Raw genomic sequence first — 22,595 nt, forward strand, 5'->3', positions numbered from 1 at the left:
GAAACAGATACGTCAGAATGATGGCGGTCACCTAAAAATTCATCTGAAATGTGAGAAGTTTTAAAAGACCTTTTACGTTTACTAGAAGGAGGAATAACAGACAGAGCCTTCTTAATAGAATTAGAAACAAATTCTTTTACATTAACAGGAACGTCCTGAACAATAGATGTTGAAGGAACAACAACAGGTAAAGGTTTATTACTAATGGAAACAGAATCGGCATTGGAAAGTTTATCATGACAGCTTTCACAAACTACAGCTGGAGGAACACTTACCACAAATTTACAACATATGCACTTAACTTTGGTAGAACCAGCATCAGGCAGCGTCTGTCCATTAGTAGATTTTGATCCAGGGTCAGGATGAGACATCTCGCAATATGTAATAGAAAAAACAACATATAAAGCAAAATTATCAAATTCCTTAAATGACAGTTTCAGGAATGGGAAAGAATGCAAAAAAAGTAAGCTTCTAGAACCAGAAGCAGTGAAAAGAAAATGTTTAAATAAAGTGAGTAAAAAAGACGCCCACATTTTTTTTTTTTCCCCCAAAAAAATGTCTGAATACGCATGCGTAACAGAATACAACTTCCGCCATAAATTACGTCGCCGGAAATGACAAAAACATTTTTTAGCGCCAAAGAAAGTTCGCGCCAAAAAAATTACATAAAAAGAAACATTTTCTGCCCCCGCGAGCCTAACAGCTCGCAGGAAAAAAATGGCCAAATGAAATTTTTCAAGGTAAGAAAAAATAATTAAATCCATTATCCCAATAATGAAACTGACAGTCTGTATAAAAAAGGAATACTGATTATCCTGAATCAAGGCAAATATAAGTTTATAGACATATATTTAGAACTTTACATATAAAGTGCCCAACCATAGCGCAGAGTGTCACAAAAAATAAGATTAACTTACCCCAGGACACTCCTCTACATGTAGTAGATAGCCAAACCAGTACTGAAACGAGAATCAGTAGAGGTAATGGTATATAAGAGTATATCGTCGATCTGAAAAGGGAGGTAGGAGAAGAAATCTCTACGACCGATAACAGAGAGCCTATGAAATAGATCCCCTAGAGGTAGACCATTGTATTCGAATAGGCAATACTCTCTTCACATCTCTCTGACATTCGCTGCACTCCGAGAGGAAAACCGGGCTTCAACCTGTTGCGAAGCGCATATCAACGAAGAATCTTAAGCACAAACTTACTTCACCACCTCCACGGAAGGCAAAGTTTGTAAAACTGAATTGTGGGTGTGGTGAGGGGTGTATTTATAGGCATTTTAAGGTTTGGGAAACATTGCCCCTCCTGGTAGGAATGTATATCCCATACGTCACTAGCTCATGGACTCTTGCTAATTACATGAAAGAAACTAACACTAACCTCTGGAAATCTACTCACAGTTCCTGAAGTCCGGACATCCATCTTCATCCAGGCGGCAACATCTTCCTCAATCGCGGTTCCATCTTCTATTTTGATCCCAGTGGTGCGGAGCTGTGACTGTTGCATTGCTATTGGCTGAAAATTTAAAATCAGCCAATAGGTTGAGAGCTGCTGAAATCCTATTGGCTGTTCAAATCAGCCATAGAATTTAAGCTGATTTATAATTTTATCATGTAAGTTTTTATTTATTTTGAGATTATAGTGTTCAATTTAATTTAAAGTTACGGGGTGTTAGCTTTAGGGGTTATTTTAATTTAGTGATTTGTGATGTGGGGGCCGGCGGTTTAGGGAATAATATTTTTTTTTATAGTAGTAGTAGCGAAGTGGGGGGCCGGCGGTTTAGGGGTTAATAGTGTATTTTATGGGTGTTAGTGTAACTTACAAAATCCATATCTACTGATCTCAGATAGCGTAATGGATTGCAGAAGTATAGACTATAACGCTAGCGTTATAGCCAGACCGCACAACCTGTAAACAGGCGCAGTGAAAATTCCGCACTCAAAAGTCATTTTTTGAGTGCAGAATGGAGAGTTGCGTAAAGGCTTAAACGCTAGCGGTTTAGCCATACCACCTTGTGTTGTAAATATGGGAGACCTGCAAATTCCACGCACAATGGCCAATTTTTCAGTGGTATAGCCGTACCGCACAACTTGTAATTTTGCTGAAAGTACAGGACTGATATTTTGAAATAAAAAACCTGTTTCACTATATTCTGTAAACTCATATTTTTTTTTCCTGTAGATGCCTCAGTAAAATCTCAATTAAGATGTCAAGTTAAATTCTTTGTTTTCAACAAGCTTGTCAGTCTGAATGTTTGGCCTCTGACTATATAAACCACAGTGCTTTTACAGCTTGAAGTCAGAAAAGCTAAAAACAAATTTGCTGAACAGAAATATATTGACAGACCAATTATATTGGCAGACCTTATGACCACCAAATCATACAATCCCTTTTTTTATGGAACCAAATTCATTCACCACAAAGGGGGGCATAACTAAATTTAAATTTAAAGGGACAGGAAACCCCAAAATGTTCTATTGTGATTCAGATACAACATACAATTTTAATTAACTTTCCAATTTACTTATTTTATGAAATTTGCTTCATTCTATTGTTATCCTTTGCTGAAAGAACATTGAACTGAAAGTTGAACACATCTAGTTATCCAATCACAGAAGACAAATGTGTGCAGGCACCAATCAGCAGCTAGCTCCCACTAGCATAGGGTATGTGTGTATTCTTTTTAAACAAGGGATACTAAGAGAACAAAATAGAAGTGAAGTTAAGTGTCTTCAAATTACATGTTCCATCTGAATCGTATAAGTATAATTTCCTTCTTAATATGGGAAGAGTCCACAGCTTCATTCATTACTGGTGGGAATACTGAACCTGGCCACCAGGAGGAGGCAAAGGCACCCCAGCCAAAGGCTTAAATACCTCCCCCACTTCCTCATAAAAATATTCATTATTTGCCTTTCGTCACAGGAGGGGTTCCTTTCTTATGTCCTAATCCTTCTTCATCGAAGGAACGTTTACAATGTAATTCTGGATGTGGTTGTGCCTTGAAGTTCTATCTTCAGGACATGAAGGAATTTAGAAAATCTTCTTTCTCTGTTTGTTCTCCTTTCCGGGAAGCGTAGGGGTCAGAGGGCCTCTTCGACTTCCTTATCTTTTTGGCTGAGGAGTGTCATCCGTTTAGCATAGTCAGCTAGACATAAGCCTCCTTTGATGATTACGACTCATTCTATGAGAGCAGTGGTTTCCTCTTGGGCCTTCAAAAATGAGGCCTCTATGGATCAGATTTATAAGGCAGCTACCTGGTCCTCCCTACATACTTTTTCCAAATTTTACAAGTTGATGTTTTTGCTTCTGCTGAAGCAGCATTTGGGAGAAAGGTTTTGCAGGCTGTGGTGCCCTCAGATTAGGGGCCGCCTCTCTTTTTTACCCTCCCGTTAGCATTCCGTGTACTCTAGAGCTTGGGTATATTTTTCCCACAACTAAGGAATGCAGATGTGGACTCTTCCCATATTAAGAAGGAAAACATAAATTATGACTTACCAGATAATTTCCTTTCCTTCTGTATGGGAAGAGTCCACAGCTTCCGCCTGTGTTCTCCGATGGGCGGCCCTAAATCTAAATTTATTCTTCTTGCACCTTTTTCACCCTGATATTTCTCCTACTTTTCCTTGTTCCCTCTGCAGAATGACTGGGTTTATGAGGAAGTGGGGAAGGTATTCAAGCCTTTGGCTGGGGTGTCTTTGCCTCCTCCTGGTGGCCAGGTTCAGTATTCCCACAAGTGAGGAATGCAGCTGTAGACGTTTCCCATACAGAAGGAAAGGAAATTATCTGGTAAGCATAATTTATGTTTTTGACTTTCCTATCCCTTTAATAATATCCAGTAAAACACATATAAAGAGTGGTTTTATTAGGCTGTTTTTAAATATAATATATATTTTTTTTAAGAATAAAACGAGAATTTAAAACAACAGAAGTAATAGTTATTAATAACTAAACTAGGCAGTTTTAAGGGGTTAAAAGTGGCACATGGGGGGGGTATTAGAAAAAAACAGCACTGAAAAGTGTCTTTACATTGCGGTCTTTTGGGTCTGTGTTATCCCTGTAAATATATATATATATATATATATATATATATATATATATATATATATATATATATATATAGTATCTCACAAAAGTGAGTACACTCCTCATATTTTTGTAAATATTTTATTATATGTTTTCATGTGACAACACTGAAGAAATGACACTTTGCTACAATGTAAAGTAGTGAGTGTACAGCCTGTAACAGTGTAAATTTGCTGTCCCCTCAAAATAACGCAAAATACAGCCGTTAATATGTAACCCGTTGGCAACAAAAGTGAGTACACCCCTAAGTGGAAATGTCCAAATTGGGCCAAATTAGCTATTTTCCCTCCTCGGTATCATATGACTCGTTAGTGTTACAAGGTCTAAGGTGTGAAAGGGGAGCAGGTGTGTTAAATTTGATGTTATTGCTCTCACACTCTCTCATACTGGTCACTGGAAGTTCAACATGGCACCTCATGGCAAAGAACTCTGAGGATCTGAAAAAAAGAATTGTTGCTCTACATAAACATGGCCTAGGCTATAAGAAGATTGCCAAGACCCTGAAACTGAGCTGCAGCATGGTGAGCAAGACCCTACAGCAGTTTCACAGGACAGGTTCCACTCAAAAACAGGCCTTGCCATGGTCAATCAAAGAAGTTGAGTGCACATGCTTAGCGTCATATCCAGAGGTTGTCTTTGGGAAATAGACATATGAGTGATGCCAGCATTGCTGCAGAGGTTGAAGGGGTGTGGGGGGTCAGCCTGTTAGTGCTCAGACCATACACCACACACTGCATCAAATTGTTCAGCATGGCTGTTGTCCCAGAAGGAAGCCTCTTCTAAAGATGATTCACAAGAAAGCCTGCAAACAGTTTATTGAAGACAAGCAGATTAAGGACATGGATTACTGGAACCATGTCCTGTGGTCCAATGAGACCAAGATAAACTTATTTGGTTCAGATGGTGTCAAGTGTGTGTGGTGGCAACCAGGTGAGGAGTACAAAGACAAGTGTGTCTTGCCTACAGTCAAGCATGGTGGTGGGAATGTCATAGTCTGGGCCTGCATGAGTGCTGCCAGCACTGGGGAGCTACAGTTCATTGAGGGAACCCTGAATGCCAACATGTACTGTGACATACTAAAGCAGAGATGATCCCCTCCCTTCAGAGACTTGGCCGCAGGGCAGTATTCCAACATAACGACCCCAAACACACCTTCAAGATGACCACTGCCTTGCTAAAGAAGCTGAGGGTAAAGTTGATGGACTGGCCAAGCATGTCTACACACCTAAACCCTATTGAGCATCTGTGGGGCATCCTCAAATGGAATGTGCGGGAGCGCAAGGTCTCTAACATCCACCTGCTCTGTGATGTAGTCATGGAGTAAAAGAGAACTCCAGTGGCAACCAGTGAAGCTCTGGTGAACTCCATGCCCAAGAGGGTTAAGGCAGTGCTGGAAATTAACGGTGGCCACACAAAATATTTACACTTTGGGCCCAATTTGGACATTTCCACTTAGGGGTGTGCTCACTTTTGTTGCCAACGGTTTAGACACTAATGGCTGTGTGTTGAGTTATTTTGAGGGGACAGCAAATTACACTGTTATACAGGCTGTACACTCACTTTTTTATATTGTAGCAAAGTGTCATTTCTTCAGTGCTGTCACATGAAAATATATAATAAAATATTTACAAAAATGTTTGGGGTGTACTCATTTTGTGAGATACTGTATATAAAATCATATACATAAATATTTATATTTGCTGCCCCTCACTGCGCTTCTTACCCCCTTTCGCTGCACTAGTTCTCATGCCATGTCTGACGGCATCAGAACGAGGCTCCCATTGGAGCCTATGGAAGAAATGCTTCAGTGCAAAGGGAACACGAGGTTGCGTTCACATTGCACCTCACTTGTAATACCAGCACACATTTGTGTGCTCTAGTATTACTAAGTTGAGTGCAAATATCACTTTCGCGGAAACTATATTTTGCGCCCAACTTGTAATCTGGCCCTTAGTTAACAGTTAGTTAAAATGATAATGCACTTCAACTCACTAAATTTTGGACTAAATGTGGACTCTTGGTTCTTAACACATTATCAAATGTTTTGTAATGTACCCTTATATAGTTTATTACATTGTATATTCCTCTTTATACATAGGTACACAGGTAAGCCTTCAGGCTCACCTGAAACAGAAGTTATGAAGCAGCGGTCTAAAGACCGCTGCTCCATAACTTGTCCACCTGCTCTTAGGCCGTGGACAGAAATCAACCTGATTCAATATGATTGAGTTGATTGACACCCCCTGCTCGCAGCCAATTGGCCGCAAATCTGCAGGGGGCGGCATTGCACCAGCAGTTCACAAGAACTGCTGGTGCAATGATAAATGCTGACAGCGATGTGCGGCGGACATAATACGCTACATCATATATCCGCTCACACATTAATAAATAAGCCATTATGTCTGTATTTTTGCCATTATTATAATTATTATATATATATATATATATATATATATATTGTTTTCTTCTTCTTTCTTCTTTGATTCCATGTTGATATATAACTTCATGTCAGTATATGCTCTATGTAAAACTATGGAGTCGATTTATCAAAGGCTTTTACCAGCCTTTGAGCCCCTACAGGCTCGCTGTATTTAACAAGCAGTAGTCATCAGACCGCTGCTTTCCTAACCTTTCGCTACCTCTAAGATGACAAAATTCAATCTCTGCGGTCTAGTCTGATTGAAAGCTCCTGCCTGCGCGTGATTGGCTGTGCGCGGCAGGGGGCGGGATTGCACGCAAAGTGCAACATAGCGCTCGTGTGTAAAGTGGTAAATTCTTCCGGGGAAATTTGGCCCGCCAGAGGCGAGCTGCAGCAGACAGGGGCAGGTATATGCGCCCCTGTCCGTCCTCAGCTTGATAAATTTAGCCCTATATATTTCCCTTGTCTGTTCTCCTACACTTGACACTGTCTGCCTCTGTCACCTAAGCCCCCCTCCCCTCCCTGCACTCACACCTATGTAACACTTTCTGTCCTTTTTAGCCATTCTGTGTTTCAAGATATCATCTGTAAATCCCACTGAATTGATCAGAATTGCTTCAGACTTGAAAAAAGAAAGGAATACTTTTGAAAGCTTGTCAACTTATATGTATAGTTTGTCCAATAAAAAGTATCATTCCTCAATGCTCAATTGTTATCTAAATCACTGGACTAACACAGCTACTCCAATCAACGTGATATATGATAATAGAAAGGAATAATAAGTGAAGGCCAATAATATTATATCATATTGATATCATTTTGTTTCCCATTAATTCAACAATTTTGTCACAGTTGGTACAGTTTGCTGATTCCAAAGGGACATTCCGGTCAAAATTTAAATGCATAGAGATGAATTACATCTTTGAATAGAAACACATATTGGCAAAAATGCTTCTAGTAAAAGTTATCACTGTTTTATTTATCTGCATGTGCATGTGAAGCATAGCTAGATATTCTCAGTGCACCAGCATTTTAAATAATGCAGCTGCCCAGACCACCAGTGGGGCCTGTATAATGTCAGCAATTTACAAATTGAGTAATTACCAGATGGTACAAGCACCTTAGACTCACTGAAGAAGTACTGTATTTAAAATGCTGGTGCACGGTGCATACTTAAATACACTTTTGAAACAGCTATAGCTTATATTAGAAGCATTTTTGCTAATACATGTATATTACAAAAATGCTTCTATAAAAAGCTGAAATGCATCCATGTGGATTTCAATTTTGTCTGGAATGTCCCTTTAACCATTATTCAGCATATGGATTTCCTGTATTGACATGGTAACAGTATTGGGCCATTTAATAAAATTGTTAGTGTGGGGGAGTCGTCTATTAATATTTTAAAGGACCATTAAATACGCAGAATTACACACTGAACTAGTGCATAATATAAAGATAATCTCAGAGCATTTAATTTTTAAATGAGAAATAGATATTTGTAACACATTTTTTAAAATGTCCTTTAATTTGATAGTTCTCTGTATCATGTGACAGTCTCCAGCCAATCATAGACTCATATATGTATACACTGTGAACTCTTGCATATGCTCAGTAGGAGCTGGTGTCTCATAAGGTGTGCATATAAAAAGCTGCACATTTTGATAATGGACTTACATTGAAAAGTCTCTTAAAATGTTATGCTCTATCTGTATCACGAGTTTCATTTTGACTTTTTTTTTTTCTATGTTTGTAATAATGTATTTCCAGAATATTTCTATAGCTTCAAAAGTGTTCCCTTCTTATTAGAGCCTCACCAGCAAGAGTCTGATGCAATAGTAACGTTTTTACATAATTGTGGACGTTAAGGTTACCCAGTGCAAGAAATTGTAAATGTGTCTCGACTGTGAGTGTGGAAAGAGAGGATTTAAAGGAAGAGGAAAGAATCTGTAGCCAGTGACCATGTGAGAGACTCATTTGTAGATCATTCTCCCATTTAGAGACATAAGGAGGAAGTTATTTAGGCCAGGAGGTGATTAGGAAAAGAGAGGAGTTTTGGGGGGACAGGATTATTGATGCAGATGGATTCAAAAGCTGTAATTGTTCTGGTTAGACGTGAAGCCTTAGAAAGTAAGTCTAGAAAATGTTAAATCTGGAAATATGAAAGCCAATTTTGAAATGGGTACCCAATCTACACCCTCATCTTGTTATAGTTTTTGTAGAGAAGCATTGTGCAATATTGAATAGACTAAGATGTTAGAGTCTTTATTATACACCCAGCCCTGTCTCTGCGGGGAATTAAAAGGGGATCTTAGATTAGCCAAAAGGGTTTTCAGGATATGGTAGAGAAGATAGTCCTGGAAATAGTTTTAAAAAGTCTTTCCCAAATATTTAAAATGAAGTTAGTCAAAGGATTTGGGGTACCTACCAATTTACTTGGGGGTACCTATGTTTGGGTGGCAACTAACATTGGTCTCCGAAATGCTGATGGAGGTAGTCAACTGAGGTAATATGAGTGACAAAGTAGAAAAAACACAATTTGGAACCGTCATCCGCTCCCTCTATAAAGAGTAAATACAAAAATTAGAGATGAAAGGGTAAAAAATCTTAGGGTAATTCTATAAACATTTTCGCACTAAAGTTCTCACTATTTTTCTTGCAAGTTAAAAAGTTGGAAATTTTCACCAATATTCTCAAAACACTAAATATTCTGAAAGCAAAAATTATGAATATAAAAATTATAGCAAATTGAAGGTACAGTGTGCTGAAAACAGCGTCATTTGATTTGTATTAAGTGTAGTATTAATGTTTTAAAGCACGCTGGTATTCCCCTCTGTACTTCGTCCTCCATTGCACATTTTTTCTTAGCAGAGAGCTCTCATTATTTGTTTGGGAAACACTCACAGGGGCAGCACCTTTTTTTAATTGAATTCCATGAGGTCTTGGAGGAAGTGTTGGCATGGAAAACCACGTCTTGACCGGCAATTTTTTTCAAATCGGGGTCTAAGGGGTCAATTTATTAAAGTATGGACGGACATGATACAATGTAGCGTATCATGTCCGCCGCACATCGATAAATGCCAACAGCATACGCTGTCAGAATTTATCATTGCACCAGCAGGTCTTGTGAACTGCTGGTGCAATGCCGCCCCCTGCAGATTCACGGCCAGTCGGCCGCTATCAGGGGGTGTCAATCAACACGATCGTATTTAATCGGGTTGATTTCTGTCCGCCGCCTCAGAGCAGACGAACAGATTATGGAGCAGCGGTCTGAAGGCTCGCTGGAAACACGGGGCATCAAGCTCTGTACGGAGCTTGATAAATTGACCCCTAAGTGTGTGTGGCATGTATTAAAGGGTTTTCTATAAAGAGTGAGTTTACTAATTTGCTGTTTATGTTGAACCCAGATAAAATGGTTAAGAGTTTGTAGGTTCGAGATATAATGAAAGGAAGGGTCCGGAAGGGTTAAAGTATTTTAGGGAAGAACAACATTTTTAATCAGATTTGCCTAAAGGGACATGGAACCCAAATGCAGGATCACAGCAGCTGTTGTGAGGTTTGAGGGTTGAATTGTGGCGATGTCTGTCCACCTGCTCAGAGCAGGCAGACAGGGTTATGGAGCAGCGGTCTTGTCCGCGGTCTTGTCGGATCATGTCCGCTCGCACAATGATTATTCGGCCCCTATGAGGGAATACAATCCTGCATTCGCAACTTTGCAGTATTTTTTTCTGCACTAGGATGCGACCGAAAGAGTGCAAAGTTTTATTTGCGATCTGTAATACAAGCTCAACTGGGTAAGTGATGATAAAAATAAGTTGAGCGCTGATAAAGCACTCGTGGGGGAGAAAATTTACACTCCACTTGTAATCTAGCCCCAATTAAGTAGCTGTGATCTTAACACCGCTGCTATTTAAACTCTCCGCCACCTCAAGGCTAGCAGAATTAAATTATCCTAATCAGATTTGATGGGGATGATTGACAAGCCTTGCTTTTGCACAATTGGTTGTGCGAGAACAGAGGGAACTGCTGCATGATCATTTGTTTGTGTAATAATAACTGCAGGAAGTGGATGCTTCAATAATAACTGCTGGTCGATTAAGGTTCCCAGGAACATTATCTATCAGGCAGTCAGTAAATAGTAGCATCCTAAGGACCTGATTTTCTCTCTCTGGTCTGGCGAGATTCTATAAGATGCCTCGTCACTAAAATGGCGTTGGTACACACAAAATGGCTGTCATTTTAGAGCTTAGCATGGGATCTAGGCCACAATTTTTATAAATTGTTATACATATCTTTTTTCACACAGTTGCAGATTGATTTTTAATAAATATTTAGATTTATGCAGTATTTTCGAAACAAGATATTTTAGGGATTTTTTGCTAACTGTAATAAATTTTGACAGATGATTTTTTTTGTTTTTTTACAGACTGCTATGCCTTTTAATAATTTCTCCTTGGATACACAAGCAGTGTTTATGCATTTGTTACTTAGCCTTCCTGAATGATAAAGGAAACGTCTAGTACATTAACAATTTGAAGGGCTTTATAACAACGACTAATGTGAGTAGAGGAGACTGCTTAACAGTGTGGGGCCGAACTGTAGAAAGGTGGTATTTGCATGTTAAACAGATCACTATGTTAAATCATGCGATTCAGCCTGACCCTAAATACTAGATTAGCATATTCATAGCTAGTGAATAAAAAAGTTTGTATAAAGACTGATGCAGTCGCTATGACCTTGATCCCATCTGGAGTAGGTTGTTAAAATTGAATCATTTAGTACTTGCAATATCTTTTACCTTATTATCTGCTAGTGAAATATTTTTTTCTTAGAACAGACTGACCTACAAATTCCCTCTGCTTCTTGGTATTACTTCCATCAGATCTATTAAATATGCACAGCCTCCAAAAATTATTTGTGACTTATAGGTTCTGCTTTATTATACAAAGAAAGGAAATGCTTAGAGATAATGTGTTGGGAGCCGCATTTTTGGTGCAAGGTAATGAAGGATATTTAACGGACAGTCTACTCCAGAATTGTTATTGTTTAAAAAGAGAGATAATCCCTTTATTACCCATTCCTCAGATGTGCATAACCAACACAGTTATATTATCATTTTTACCTCTGTGATTACCTTGTATCTAAGTCTCTGCAGACTGCCCCCTTATTTCAGTTCTTTTGTCAGACTTGCATTTTAGCCAATCAGTGCTGACTCATAAATAACATCACAGGAGTGAGCACAATGTTATTTATATGGCACACATGAACTAGCATATTCTAAATGTGAATACCTAGACTGTCCCGTTAAGTATTTGTATGCTTTCTTTTTTATACAAATTACTGAAGGAAAGCAACTAAGGCTCAGGGTCTGTTGTAAGGAGAAATTTTGATTACATATTAAAGGGACTTGACACAAAAAAACCCAGGTAGAAAATACAATTTCAAACAACTTTCCAATTTACTTCTATCATCAAATTTGCTTAATTAACTTGGTATGCTTTGTTGAAGGTGCTACTGGGAAGTAGCTGAACACATTGGGTGAGCCAATACCATGAGGCATATATGTGATGTGAACCAAAGACAAGAGGCGTATATGTAAAGCGACCAATCAGGGCTCCAAGTAGTACCCTACTGCTCCTTAGCCTACTTAGATATGCTGCTAAACAAAGAATACCAAGAGAACAAAGCAAATTAGATAATAAAAGTAAATTGGGAAGTTGTTTATAATGTAATACAAATGTTTAAATAGATGTAGTTACCCTATTTTGCAATATACTTTCATTATTTATCTCCTTTCCTAAAATTTAATTCTGAAAACTGTAGGCTTTGCAATTGTTGTTACAAATCGAAGTGGAGGTTCCAGACTATATTCCACACAGTCATTGGCTGCACCCTCTTGTGACCCATTTATAACGGTACCTGAGCAAGAAAGGAAACCTTAGTTACAGCATGTCACCATCCATTCTTTTTTGGACACTAACATTTACATTTTATACTTAGGGGGATATTTGTCAAGCTGTCAACCGCAAATACGCTGGAATTCAGCGTCATAATTGTTGCGAGATTGATCCTACCTAGTTATCAAAGCCTCAAGACCGGCACATGTTGAAATTTGTGACGTAACATACGAACCGGCGATCTCAATCCGACGCAGATCGATGCTTATGTCATTACAGATGTTCCGAATACACATTCGGCTCTATTTGACACTTTTTGTCATTTATCAAATAGTTAACAGGTACACCTGCGTCTTTTTCGACACAGCGTACCTGGTTTTCAATTCGCCACCCTTGAGGCCGCGGATGCCATAGAAATCAATGGGAGTCTTAAAGCACTGAAGGTTTATGTTCAATGCTGCCAGAGAATGAAGCATATCCCATTGATTTGAAAACAAGTGACGTTTACACCTAACATAAACCCTGAGTCTAAGCACCCCTAATCTGCCGCCTCCGACATCACCGACACCTAAATAAAATGTATTAACCCCTATTCCGCCGCTCCCCGACACTGCTGCCACTAAATAATCTTATTAACCCCTAAACCTCTGTCCTCCTACATCACCACCACCTATTAAACCCTAAACCGTCAGCCCCCCACATCGCAAAAAACTAAATTAAGCTAGTAACCCCTAAACCTAACAACCCCCTAACTTTAAATTAAAATTACAAGATCCCTATCTTTCTTAATATAAATTAAAACTTACCTGTAGAACTAAAATAAGCTATTTTTAAATATTAATTAACCTACCCTAACTATTATACTACAATTAAATTAAACTACCAATTAAATAAACTAAATTACATATTAAAAAAACCTAACCCTACTAAAATAATTTAAATATGCAATTAAACATTATTAAATGTACTACATTACAAAAAACAGTTACAAACCCCCCCCACTAAATTAAGAAAAAAAACAAACCCAAATTATCAAAATATTTTTTTACACCTAATCTAATAGCCCTATCAAAATAAAAAGCCCCCCCCCCCCAAAAAAAAAAAATAAAGAAAAAACCCTAGCCTACAATAAACTGTCAATGGCCCTTAAAAGGGCCTTTTGTGGGGCATTGCCCCAAAGATATCAGCTCTTTTACCTATAAAAAAAAAAATACAAACACCCCCCCAACAGTAAAACCCAGCACCCAACCAACCCCCGATAAAATTAGATTAGGTGTAAAAAAATATATTTTTGATAATTTGGTTTGTTTCTTTTCTTAATTTAGTGTTTGTTTTTTTGTAATGTAGTACTTTTTATGTAAATAATTTTGGTAGGGTTAGGTTTTTTTATAATGCAATTTAGTTTATTTAATTGGTAGTTTAATTTAATTGTAGTATAATAGTTAGGGTAGGTTAATTAACAGTTTTAAAATAGTTTATTTTAATTCTACAGGTAAGTTTTAATTTATATTAAGATAGGGATCTTGTAATTTTAATTTAAAGTTAAGGGACTGTTAGGTTTAGGGGTTACTAGCTTAATTTATTTTTTTCGATATGGGGGACTGATGGTTTAGGGTTTAATAGGTTTAGTTAGTGGTGGTGATGTGGGAAGACAGGGATCTTGTAATTTTAATTTAAAGTTAAGGGACTGTTAGGTTTAGGGGTTACTAGCTTAATTTATTTTTTTCGATATGGGGGACTGATGGTTTAGGGTTTAATAGGTTTAGTTAGTGGTGGTGATGTGGGAGGACAGAGGTTTAGGGGTTAATACGTTTATTTAGGTTGCGGCGATGTCGAGGAGTGGCGGGATAGGGGTTAATAACTCTATTTACGTTGTGGCGATGTTGGGGAGTGGCGGGATAGGGGTTAATAACTTTATTTAGGTTGCGGCAGTGGCAAGATAGGGGTTAAACATTTTAGTTTAGCGAAATGGTATAAATAAAGTTGGGAAATATATTTATAAATATGGAGATCGTATTGAGATCTGCGGCCGCGTTGTTAGGCGAGCGTACTGATGTTGGCGAATGCAACATAGTTGACAGCTTGCTAAATATCCCCCATGGTATGACACAAAACCTGTTGCTTCTTTTAAAGTCTGCCACTCAGGGGTTAAAAAACATGGTTCCTAGCCACAAGTCCTATTATTTCTTTACCGTAATAAACTCCCCGTCCCCTCACAAAAGCACAGTTTTTCAGGACATTTTTGTAGCTGCCTAGATGTGTTTTATTGTACCTACCACCTGGCTATGCAACCTTGTGAGCAACCCGTAAACACAAAAAAACCTTTCACAGAATATGCACCTTAATGAGAGCTTTAAAAAGATACCAAACACTTGGGATGCACCCTCTAGAATCTGGGTACTTCACCATTAACTGGACAAAAAAGGGGGCGGAGCTAAATGTTATGCTCAGGGAACCTGATTTCAATGATGGGATCGTGCCTATGACGCTTGGCACGCCCTCCAGCCCATGATTCCATTCAGGAAATGCCTTTGTCTTCAGTACAGACAAAAGTCTAGGACGTTCTATGCAGTTCTAACGGTGTTAAAGCCCAATGCAGTTAGGACGGCATAATACGTCCTAAGGGCGGGAAGGGGTTAATCACTGCGGCTAGGGCTACTACAAGCAGGAACACTGGCCTGGGAGGTCTCTGAGGACACTTGGAGAAGGTTGTGTAGCACTGCAGGACTGCTGTGGACCTCCCCTCAGAGTACATCTCCTAGGTTCCTTCACACTTTGCTTTTTCAATATTTAAACAGCTAATATAATTTGTAAAATAAATCTGCATATTCACAGGCTTCTCTTTGGTTTGAATACACCATAATATAAAGTGTTCATTTATTGCTTAATTTGCCTTTACAAGCAGATTCCGATTTGTTCCATATATTATGTTCTAATTGTAATTAAATTAGGTATTTTAAGCATATCTTAAAAAGTATAAGACATGATTTAGATACAGTTTACAAAGTACATTAAAGGGACTGTGAAGTCAAAATTAAACTTTCATGATTCAGATAGAGCATGCAAATAAAAAATATTTTCAATTTACTTATTTTATCAAATTTGCTTTGTTCTTTTGGCATCCTTTGTTAAATGGCATACCTAGATAGGCACAGAAGCAGCCATGCACTATTGGGAGCTAGCTGGTGATTAGTGGCTTTACACATATGCCTCTTGTTACTGGGTCATCAGAGAGAAACACAGATTTTGACACAGGTAAGAACTGTAGGTCCAACAAGTCTGCCCAAAATAACCTCAATGTGTAAGCATATTTAGCTTGCATTACATTTATCCCAGGCATTCTTAAAGACCTCCACACTATTTGTCCTTACAACTTCTAATGGATTTTATTTCATTAATCAACCACCCGTTCTATGAAAAAGTGTTTCTAAAAATGACTCCTGAACCTACTATGTTTCAAGATACAGTAAGATCATGAACTTATTGTTGGAGAGTTGCTCTTTTTATGAAAAATTCTCACAGACTCAGCTTAAAGGGACAGTAAAGTAAAAAAAAAAAAAAAAACTTTGATGATTTAAATAGGGCATGTAATTTTAAACAACTTTCCAATTAACTTTTATTACCAATTGTGCTTTGTTCTCTTGGTATTCTTAGTTGAAAGCTAAATCTAGGAGGTTCATGTGCTAATTTCTTAGACCTTGAAGACTGCCTCTAATCTTAAAGCATTTTGACAGTTTTTCACCACTAGAGGGTGTTAGTTCATGTGTTTCATATAGATAACATTGAGCTCAGGCACGTGAAGCTCCTAGGAGTCAGCACTGATTGGCTAAAAAGTCAAGTTTGTCAAAAGAACTGAAATAAGGGGGCAGTTGGCAGAAGTTATGTTAGTTATGCAAAACTGGGGAATGGGTAATAAAGGGATTATCTACCTTTTTAAACAACAAAATTATGGTGTTTACTGTCCCTTTACGCTTGTTAATATACTTGAAAGTTAACACCTCTTTCCCTGCTCTCCCTATACATATTTAGGTCATTGAGCCTTTCCTAGTAAGTAATATTTTTTTAGACCATGTACCATTTTAGTGGCCCTCCTTTCAACAGATCCCAATTTATTAATATCCTTCTGGAGATTTGGCCTCTAGAACTGCACACAAAACAAGGCCTAACTAATGATCTGTAAAGTGGCATAAGAACCCTACTATTTGGGCTGTCATGGATAGGGTCACAGTTGGAACTGTTGTCCTAATGTATTGATTCACCGCTTCAGTCATTGGTATCGCTTCTTCCAATATTTTAAAAAAAAAGTATTTTGAATCTTATGTCTGTTTTTAAGTTGCAGGAGAAACATTAATGCCTAACAATGGATGTAACATCTCTTCATTCTTCAATACCCTGTGAGTTTTGCCTAAAAAACATTGTGTATTGTATTTCATGCAGGACCACCACTAGAAATTTAAGGGCCCCTTACTAAACCTGTGGTCAGCCCCCCCCCCCCCCCCCACACACACACACTCATATTTTACCCTACACTAACCTATCATTTTCAAGCTACCCTTACTAACTGGGATAGCAAGATTAAAAAATAATAATAATGGACCGCACAGGCACATCTGATCTTTTGTTAACATAACAGCAAACCAAATCTGAATCAAGTCACTACCAAAAAACCTTTTTGCATGAGCTTTTAAGGAAACATATTGGAAGCATTTCATAACTCTTTACATCCACCAGAGACCAAATGCCTGCATTCTGAGTATGTTTTCTATATATTTAGTTAAACACTTATCTATAAATAAAATATATATATATATATATATATCTTGCAGTACTTTGGTTGGTGCATAAAGTAGTAATGATTTCCTAATGTATTTTTTCTAGACGTTTATCATTGAAAAAGTTCAGAACTGATAACACAAAACCTTTCAAAGATGGCCTTCTGGAAACAAAATATTAGTTAGAAGCATATCATTACTTTGTACTCCAAGCAAACACAAGCACTGCAATCTATACATTTTTTCTATATAGTTCAAAATTGACACAAAACTTTGGACTCAATGGAATATAGGACTGGTCATCAATATCTAGACACACACACACAGTGTCTCTCACACACACACAGTGTCACACACACAGTGTCACACACACACAGTGTCACACACACATACACAGTGGCAGGGAGGCACACACACAGGCAGGGAGACATACACAGAGGCACTGAGACACATACACATACACATAGGCCGGGAGGCACACACACAGAGGCAGGGACACACACACACAGGCAGACACACACACAGAGAGACACACACAGGCAGGGACACACACACAGGCAAGAAGACACACACAGGAAAAAAAAACTTGTTATGTGTATGTAAAGAACAACTCAATGCAGTAGAATTACATAATTAACAAGTGCATAATAAAAATACAATGATTTAACACCTACTCTGAATTTCAAATAAGCAGAAGTATTTGCATGTCCTTTCTTATCACAGAAATCTCTACTAGTGATGTCGCGAACCTAAAATTTTCGGTTCGCGAACCGCGGACTCGAACTTCTGGTATTGTTTGCGAACGCGCGAACCGCCATTGAATTCAATAGGCAGGCGAACTTTAAAACCTACAAGGACTCTTTCTGGCCACAATAGTGATGGAAAAGTTGTTTCAAGGGTACTAACACCTGGACTGTTGCATGCTGGAGGGGGATCCCTGGCAAAACTCCCATGTAAAATTACATAGTTGATGCAGAGTCTGCTTTTAAGCCATAATGTGTCTAAATCAACTAACATTCCCAAAGTGGCTGTCTCAAAACATCCCGGACAGAAGATAGATTGATAGTGATAGATAGGATAGATAGATATACATAGATTGATAGTTTGATAGAATCGATAGAAGAGAAATAGATAGATTTGTTAGATATATAATTACCCTAATAAATTCTAATAATCAAACATGCGTTCTTGGACCCAACTAGCTTGTGTCAATTAGTACTTTTCTTAGCACTTTAATCCCTGTTCCCCCCCCCCCTATCGGGGGAGTTCTATATGGCCTGCCAGATTACCCTGAAAAATTATAATAATAAGACATGTGGTCTGCTACCTATTTTAACGAGGTTGTGTTTTAAGTACTACCATTCTTAGCACTTTAATCTCTGTAACTCCCCCTATTTGGTGAGGTCTATACGGCCTGGATGATTACCCATACAAAATATAATAATAAGACATCTGCTCTTGGTCTGCGACCCATGGTAACTATGTTGTGTTAATTAGTAATGTCCTTCACATTTTAATAGCTGTTACTCATACTCACCCTATCGGTGGAGGTCTATATGGCCTGCATGATTACCCTTACAAAATATAACAACCAAACATATGCTCTGGGACCCATGGTAAGTAGGTTGTGTTAAGTAGTACTGTTCTTTGCATTTTCATACCTGTTACAACACCAAATGGTGGCAGGTCTATCTGGCCTTCATGATTAGCTGCACCCAAACCCAAAAAAAAGCTGAGTGGTCTTAGACTAACACCCATGGCTAACTCTGTTGTTTCAATTAGTACTATTCTTAGCACTTTCATCCCTGTTATGGGCGGTCTACATGGCCATCATGATTAGCCGAACAAAATACTACAATCCAACCTTTGCTCAGTCTTCATAGGCCCTTCATTGTCTGTATTTTGATAGTACAGTTCTTATTATTTTTATAGCTGATACAACACTGAATGTTGTCAGCTCTATATGGCCTGCATAATTAGCTGCACCCAATACAAAAATAAATCCAAGCGGTCTTGGATTAACACCCATGGCTAACTCTGTTGTTTTAAGTAGTACTATTCTTAGCACTTTCATCTCATCATCCCTGTTACTTCCAGGACTCTCGGTGGTGGTGGTCTACATGGCCATCATGATTAGCCTAACCAAATACTACAATCCAACCTTGGCTCAGTCTTCCTAAGGCCCTTCATTGGCTGTATTTTGGTAGTACTGTTCTTATTACTACATGGTGGTCTACATGGCCATCATGATTAGCCTAACCAAATACTACAATCCAACCTTGGCTCAGTCTTCCTAAGGCCCTTCATTGGCTGTATTTTAGTAGTACTGTTCTTATTAGTTTAATAGCTGATACGACACCGAATGGTGAGAAATATGATTGCTGACAACAATTGGCTAGGTGGGCCTGGCTCACAGCAGGCTGCAAGGCAGGAGGAAAGTGCTATTCAATGGCACCAGCAAACTGAGGATTCAAATCACAGCAACTATTACCAAAAATTTTAATTTTTAATTATTAGAATACTGTCACAACAAATATGATTGGTGTAAATATTTTTTAAGTAGGCCTGGCACACAGGCTTGGAAGGCTGTAGAAAAGTGCAATTCAAAGGCACGAGCAAACTGAGGGTTAAGATCATCAACAATAAAGATTTTTTTAATTTTAATTAGTAACTATACTGTGACAAAAAATTTGGATTGGTGTAAATAGTTGGCAAGACGGCCTGGCACAAAAGGATGGCAGGCAGGAGGGAGATGCAATTCAAGGAAACTAGGAGACTGATTACTGACAGTCTAAACAGTGATGATTGACAATTTTTGAAATACTGTTAACAGAAATATGATTGCTGACAACAATTGGCTAGGTGGGCCTGGCTCACAGCAGGCTGCAAGGCAGGAGGAAAGTGCTATTCAATGGCACCAGCAAACTGACGATTCAAATCACAGCAACTATTACCAAAAATTTTAATTTTTAATTATTAGAATACTGTCACAACAAATATGATTGGTGTAAATATTTTTTAAGTAGGCCTGGCACACAGGCTTGGAAGGCTGTTGAAAAGTGCAATTCAAAGGCACGAGCAAACTGAGGGTTAAGATCATCAACAATAAAGATTTTTTTAATTTTAATTAGTAACTATACTGTGACAAAAAATTAGGATTGGTGTAAATAGTTGGCAAGACAGCCTGGCACAAAAGGATGGCAGGCAGGAGGGAGATGCAATTCAAGGACACTAGGAGACTGATTACTGACAGTCTAAACAGTGATGATTGACAATTTTTGCAATACTGTTAACAGAAATATGATTGCTGACAACAATTGGCTAGGTGGGCCTGGCTTACAGCAGGCTGCAAGGCAGGAGGAAAGTGCTATTCAATGGCACCAGCAAACTGAGGATTCAAATCACAGCAACTATTACCAAAAATTGTAATTTTTAATTATTAGAATACTGTCACAACAAATATGATTGGTGTAAATATTTTTTAAGTAGGCCTGGCACATAGGCTTGGAAGGCTGTTGAAAAGTGCAATTCAAAGGCACGAGCAAACTGAGGGTTAAGATCAACACTAAAAAATTTTTTTTATTTAAATTAATAACTATACTGTCTGACTGTGACAACAATTATGATTGGTGTAAATAGTTGGCTAGACGGCCTGGCACAAAAGGCTGGCAGGGGCAGGCAGGAGGTAAATGAAATTCAATGGCCCATGGAGACTGAATATTTGCATTTTTTTTTTTTTTATTACTGTTACAAGAATTGTGATTGGTGCCACTAATTGGCTACTTGGGCCTGGCAGACAGGCTGGCAGATATGAGTCGTGGATGGTAGGTAGGGCAGCAATTTAGTATGCTGTGTAAGTGACAAAAACACAGGACTGATAGAAAATTAAGTTACATTACACTAGCAAAATATTTTAAAATTTTAGATTTTAATATTAAAATTATGTTAAGAAGTGCAATGCACATATGACTCTATGAGTGGTCGCACAGGCTGGCTGCTATGTAGGGCAGCAATTATAACAACAGTATGCTGTGTAAGTCAGATAAACAGTTAGACACAGGCCTGATAGAAAATACAATTAGATTACACTAGCATAATGATTTAAAGACTTTTTTTTGAAAATTTTAAGAAAAAGGTTAAGCACATACATATGAGTCGTGGCTGATAGCCTTGGAAGGGCAGCTATTAAAAACAGTAGGCTCTGTATGTCGGATACACACACGCCTGATAGAAAATACTATTAGATTACACTAGAAAAATGATTGAAATTATTTTTTGGGGGGGGGGGGGGAAATTAAAAAAAGGTTAAACACATATGAGTCGTGGCTCATAGACTAGGGAGGGCAGCAAGTAAACACAGTAGGCTCTCTATGGCCTAGATTTGGAGTTTGGCGGTAGAAGGGCTGTTAACGCTCCGCAGCTTTTTTTCTGGCCGCACCATAAATTTAACTCTGGTATCGAGAGTTCAAACAAATGCTGCGTTAGGCTCCAAAAAAGGAGCGTAGAGCATTTTTACCGCAAATGCAACTCTCGATACCAGCGGTGCTTACGGACGCGGCCAGCCTCAAAAACGTGCTCGTGCACGATTCCCCCATAGGAAACAATGGGGCTGTTTGAGCTGAAAAAAAACCTAACACCTGCAAAAAAGCAGCGTTCAGCTCCTAACGCAGCCCCATTGTTTCCTATGGGGAAACACTTCCTACGTCTGCACCTAACACCCTAACATGTACCCCCGAGTCTAAACACCCCTAACCTATCGCTGACCCCTGCATATTTTTTTTAACCCCTAATCTGCCGCTCCGTAAACCGCCGCAACCTACGTTATCCCTATGTACCCCTAATCTGCTGCCCTAACATCGCCAACCCCTATATTATATTTATTAACCCCTAATCTGCCCCCCTCAACGTCGCCGACACCTGCCTACACTTATTAACCCCTAATCTGCCGAGCGGACCTGAGCGCTACTATAATAAAGTTATTAACCCCTAATCCGCCTCACTAACCCTATAATAAATAGTATTAACCCCTAATCTGCCCTCCCTAACATCGCCGACACCTACCTTCAATTATTAACCCCTAATCTGCCGAGCGGACCTCACCGCTATTCTAATAAATGTATTAACCCCTAAAGCTAAGTCTAACCCTAACACTAACACCCCCCTAACTTAAATATAATTTACATCTAACGAAATAAATTAACTCTTATTAAATAACTTATTCCTATTTAAAGCTAAATACTTACCTGTAAAATAAATCCTAATATAGCTACAATATAAATTATAATTATATTATAGCTATTTTAGGATTAATATTTATTTTACAGGCAACTTTGTAATTATTTTAACCAGGTACAATAGCTATTAAATAGTTAAGAACTATTTAATAGTTACCTAGTTAAAATAATAACAAATTTA

This window comes from Bombina bombina, chromosome 7, assembly GCF_027579735.1.
Source record: "Bombina bombina isolate aBomBom1 chromosome 7, aBomBom1.pri, whole genome shotgun sequence".
NCBI classification, from domain to species: domain Eukaryota; kingdom Metazoa; phylum Chordata; class Amphibia; order Anura; family Bombinatoridae; genus Bombina; species Bombina bombina.